This window comes from Cynocephalus volans, chromosome 11 (assembly GCF_027409185.1).
Source record: "Cynocephalus volans isolate mCynVol1 chromosome 11, mCynVol1.pri, whole genome shotgun sequence".
Taxonomy (NCBI): Eukaryota; Metazoa; Chordata; class Mammalia; order Dermoptera; family Cynocephalidae; genus Cynocephalus; species Cynocephalus volans.
In genome coordinates, this window is record NC_084470.1 from 122,142,886 (window position 1) to 122,148,938 (window position 6,053).

Sequence of the window (6,053 nt, forward strand, 5' to 3'; positions counted from 1 at the left end):
CATTCTCTACCCCACCCCCCAGGGAGAGCACTAATCCATCCATGAGGGATCCACCCCCATGACTCAAACAGCTCCCAACACTGCTACATTGGGGATCAGATTTCCACATGAGTTTGGGGGGGACAACACATCCAGCCTCTATCATATGCTATCATGTTATCTACAAATAATGACAACTTTATTTATTTCCAAACCATAAGCTTTGCGCTTTGGCTCATAGGGATCTGTTAATGCCTAATTGATCATAAAGCCTCCAGAAAAGAAAGAAATGACATAAAACAAGTGGGTAGCTGATAGAAAAATTCCAGGTCTGCTAAACGTAAACTTGAGTTGCAGAAGTGAGGATTCACAGCATTTTACTCAGTTTCTCGATCCAGCTCGGACTTGGAGCCCCTTTTCAGAGAGGGACTACAGATTTTTTTGAGGAAAGACCTGCAATAAGGCTACAAGTGTATACCAAGAATCTTTTCCCAAGCCTTCCCCCATATTTACCAGGATGTGCCAGAGAATGGGAAATACAGTCAGCACTCTGTACCTATAGGTTTCACATCTGCAGATTCAACCAACTGCAGATTGAAAATATTTAGAAAAATAAAAACTAACAATACAACAATAAATAATACAAATTAAAAGTACTGTGTAACAACTATTTCCACAGCATTTATATTACATTAGGTATTATAAGTAATCTAGAGATGACATAAACTATATAGGAGGATGTGCATAAGTCATATGCAAATACTATGCCATTTTATATAAGGGACTTGAACATCTGCAGATTTTCGTATCCACTTTGGGAGGAAGGTCCTGGAACCAACCCCCACAGATACCAAGGGATGACTGTACCCAAACTTTTTACAGATTATTGGATACGGGCTATAAAGTAACCCTAATCCTGGACACCCAAACTGTCACCATGATCCATGGGTCACAGAAGAGGCTTATAAAAGTCAGGTAACAGACGAGTCTTTGCCCTAGCCTATGTCGCAGTGGAACCAATAGGGCCTCAAACACATGTATTGGTTCCCCCTCCCCTGCAAAAATCTCAGATTGTATAAGAGGATTAAAAATGCTTAGAACCGGCAGAAATAAATACCACACTGATTCCCTGACCCACAGTGGAAGGGCTATTATCGGATGAATTCACCCTCACCTAAACAGTAAACCAAAAGCCATATCACTTCCCAGAGAGATTGCAGAGATTAGTGTCATCATCAAAAGACTCAATAACGCAATTGGGTGATTCTCATATAAGTCACCATTGAATTCATCCATTTGGCCAATGCCAGATAAATCCTGAATACTGACGTCAATTGTGGCAAATTTAGTCAGTTTTGAGTTGCAAATGTGGCATCTTTACTGGAGCAGATCAACAAAGCCCCTGGCACCTGAATTCAGCTGCTGATCTGGAAAGTGCCTTCTTTTCATTCCTATCAGTAAGGAAAATAAAAAACTCTATGTCTCTATGTATATACAAGGTGGGAAAAACAGTCTACTTTTAACACCTCGGCCCAGAGCTCTTTCACCTCTCCTGTTTTCTGTCATATAGCCTGCAGGAAACTTGAACTCCCTGGTATCCCACAGAATATTACACTGAGCCATTAAATTGATGGTACTATATTCACTGGACCTAGATTCTTTGGTTAGATACATGTGCACCAAAAGTTAGGAGATGGTCACCCTGAAAATTCAGGAGCCTAATACACCAAGAGGTTTCTGGGATGGACATGTTAGGCTATTCCCTCTAAAGTTAGAGACAAGACTTTGGACCCTGTACCATTCACCATAAAAAAAAAAAAAGACACAATGCTTGGTGAAAATGATTGGATTTCAGAGGCAACATACACCACTTTGGGGTATGCTATCCCAATCTATTTACAAAGTAACAAATTAGGCAGCTAGTTTTGAGTCAGACCAAGAGTAATAAAGAGCTTTGCAGCAGGTCAAGGTTTGGAGCAAACTACCCTGCCACTTGAGATGGTGTTTGGTAGACAAAATGCTATCAGAGCTGCATCACCTGGAGTTCTGATGTCCCAGAGCAGGAGAAGAAGGATGTTCTAGCTCCAGAAGAGAGACTGAATTCACCTTTTCTCTGCCTTTTTGCTCTATCTGGGCCCTCAGCCAACTGGATGATGCTGCCCGCATATACACACTGAGGGCAGATCTTCCTTACTCAGTCCACTGATTCAAATGCCAATCTCTTTTGGAAACACTCTCACGAACATAACCAGAAATAATGCTTTACCAGCTATCAGCATATCCCTTAATCCAGTCAACCTGACACCTAAAATTAGCCATCATACCTACCCACACCCGACCCATCAAAGCTGCAGGTGAAACCCACTTCCAGAACATATCATAAACTCAACTATGTTTTCTCTGTTCAGCCTTAACTATCATCGTCTCTTACTTGGCTTTCTGTACTACCTAACTCTTTTCCTTCTTCTGCTCTTTCCCCACTCCAAAATTCTCTCTTTACACTAAAGCCCGAGCATTCTTTTAGCAATATAAAGAAGATTATATTACTCCCTTGCTTAAAGCTCTTTAATATCTTAAATAAAATTAAAATTAGGTCCAAATTCCTTACCTTGGTTATAAGGCCTTAAGTCAGTGGTTTCTAACCTTGGCTGTATTTTTAGAATTATCAGGATATCTTTAAAAAAATTAATGTACTAATAACTAATAGCTAACACATATATACTGCATACTATGAACCAGGCACTCTATATGTATATAAACTATACACACACACACATAGATATGAACTATATATATGAGTACACTGTATTCTCTCTATACAATACACTATATATAATATATACTGCATATACTATATATGTACTATATGTAGTATATAGTATATAGAGATAGTATACTGTATGAGTATATATATACAACTATATATAACTATATATACAACCACTATATATATTGCATATTATACACATTGCATCTTTCATAGAAATAACTATATCAATATATCACATCAAACCCAATGAGATAAGTATTATTGTTATCACACCCATCTTACAAATGTTCCATTTCTGGATTTTATACGTGTCTATCTCACTGTGGAAACCTAAATCTAAACCATATTGGAACCTTAGCAGCTTAAGGAATCTGGAAATGTAGGTTTCAGTTTTTCAGTCTCTGCAAGACAGAGAGGCATATTAGAAGGCTGAAGTGGATGCTGACCAAGCACACCCACAATATTTGTCAGAGTGTAAGTCCTTTCTTCTTCCTGTAATCCCCGCCCTTGGAATAAAGATGAAAGTTCTGCCCCACCACCCTGGTCCTCACAATCCCCCTCAGAACGGTGATTGTCAGATTCTCTGGAAGAAGTAACCAGCTTTGACTTTCAAGCACCATCGGCCTTTATTTAGTTCCATCATTGCTTTAATTCTTCTGGATTTGGGGAGGAAAACCTTGTGGAAGCCCCAAACTCGGTCTGCTCTAAGCCTAACACAGAGGGAAGACCTCCTGTGGAGAGGGGCACATGGCCTTTGCAGGCAACTCTTGGCCTAGGTGTCACTTTCACCTGGAGGAGGGGTCTCTGTCATTAATTCCTACTCTGCCCACCCCATTGCCTAAGGAAGGCACTGTTCTGCATTTAGTGCTCCAAATTAGCCATCACACCTACCCACATCCAAAGCAGGAAAACCGCATCGGCTCTTTGCAGTTCAGCAATGCAAGCTGAGGTGAGGGATGGAGAATGAGTATGAACAGCCTGAGAATGGATGGCGGGATTACAAAGTCTGGTTCGATCTTCTGTGTCCTGTGACCTCCGTCTATAATCCATAGAGAACGGGACTTTTTCCTGTGCCCATTCTCCACCCACCTCCATACCAAGCACTCTGAAAGGATGTTTTTAAGTTGGAAGATGTCTTTTCCGTTCCTTTTCCCCTTAAACTTCTCCCTACTGTTCAAGCACTCCAAGGGCTTTCTATATACATTGCTTCAAGTGGAATACACACAGCCTGACATGAAGAGAAAGAATTAATTAACCAATGAAAATTAGTATAGTGTGTACTACATACTCATATAGTATATACAACCACTATACACTTTGCATACTATATACATTGCATATTGCATAGAGATAACTATACAAATATATCACAGCAAACCCAATGAGATAGGTATTATTGAAGTACGAGGGTACTTCACAAAGTCCATGGAAAGATTCATATTCTCTTTCCATTCCATTTTCCGTGAACTTTTTGAAGTACCCTCGTAGACACAGACACACATATATGCATATGTATAATATATATAAGCTGAAACAATGAAAGCATTTGGATGTTTGTTATTCCATTCGACTCAAGAGATTAAAAACAGGACAAAGGTTGGTAGAGGCCGTGGAGCGTCGCCGTCACTCTGAGAAGTCAGTAGAGGAGTAAAAAAATGCAGAGCGACACAGCCTTTAACTTGGAGAAGCACAACCGTGCTCCAGGGAGGCGCCATCGGCATCACCCCCGGCAGCACCAGCAGCAGCCACCACCGCCACCGCCAACACCTGCAAGCGGGCAACAAGCCAGCAGCCCAAATGAAGGCTTGATACCGACCTGGAGAACTGCAGGACACTAGCAGAGAAGACCGTCACCCCACGCAGCCGCCTCTTTGTGGGCAGTCGTCCTCCTACACCACTGAGGAGGAAGTGAGGAAACGGAGAAGTGTGGGAAGGCAGGCGAGGTCTGCATTCACAAGGACAGAGGCTTTGGCTTTATCCGCTTGGAAACACGACCCCTAGCAGGGATCGCCGAGGTGGAGCTGGACAAGCGCCACTCCCTGGACCACAGCCGCGGGTGCGCTTTGCCGGCCATCGTCATCCGTCACGGTTGGAACCTTCCTCAGTACGCGTCCAGCGTACGTTTCTGTGTTTGGCCGGGTGGCGCGGGCTGTATCATCGCGGATGACTGAGGAAGGCCCTCAGGAAAAGCCATCGTGGAGTTCTCAGGGAAGCCAGCTGCTCGGAAAGCTCTGGACAGACGCAGTGCAGCCTCCTTCCTGCTCGCCACGTTTCCTCGACCTGTGACAGTGGAGCCCGTGCACCAGTGAGAGGACGAAGCGGGACTTCCAGAGAAGCTGGTTATAAAGGACCAGCAATTTCACAGGGAACAGAGCAGCCCCCGGCTCTGCACGGCCCGGCTCCTTGGAGTGTGAGCGTGCCATGGGCTGCAAGGCACTGGCTGAGCCGCAGACGCAGCAGCAGGACCGAGTGACCGCAGCATCCAGGGCGCTCGTGAGGAGCTGCAGCTGCAGATGGAGGCTGCTCTCCGTGAGCTCCAGGTCATGCTGATGAGGCAGGATTCAATGAGGAGCCAAACAGAACTCCGGAGGATGGAAGAACTGCCCAACCAAGTGGTGCAAAGCAAAAGCAACTGGAGATCAGGCAGGAGGAGGAGCGCAGGTGCTGTGACACCGGGAAGAAAGGAGGCGGCGACAGCAGGAAGGACTCAAGGGAACCTCTCCTGATGCGAGAGAGCAGGAGGTACGGCTGGGTCAGACGGCTATGGGAGGTGCTATGAGTCCAAACAGCACAGGTGCCATGCCCCACACCCCCCCGCTCCTGTGACAGCTCGAGCTCCTCCAGGACCTGCCACTACCATGTCAGATGGAACCTTGGGATTGACTCCACCGACCACTCAACGCTTTGGCCAAGCTGCCCCAATGGAAGGAACTGGGGCAATTGGTGGAAGCCCTCCTGCATGCAACCGTGCAGCTCCTGGAGCTGAATTTGCTCCAAACAGACATCGCGGATACTAATAAACTCTCAGTGTCTAGTTTCCCAAAACCCTTAAAGGAAGGACCCTTTTGGGACTAGCCAGAATTCTACCCTGGAAAAGTGTTAGGCATTCCTCCCAATAGTTAGGTCTTCCCTGCCGGTACTACTTACTCTAAGGCGTATGCTGGAGGCAGAGGGCAATGGATGGGTGGTATTTAACAAATCAGTTGTGTAGTATACTGTTTAATCAATTGTGCGGTGCATTTCTAAGTCTCAAATGTGATTGTTAAGGGCCTCCACGGCAAAAGGGATCCGCTGAGAGCCCTGT

General features: G+C 44.8%; 1 pseudogene; it reads left to right on the plus strand.

The window, feature by feature from the left end:
• The first annotated feature begins 4,404 nt into the window (after nucleotides 1–4,404).
• LOC134391275 (non-POU domain-containing octamer-binding protein-like) lies at nucleotides 4,405–5,766 on the plus strand (annotated as a pseudogene).
• The last annotated feature ends 287 nt before the right edge of the window (nucleotides 5,767–6,053 follow it).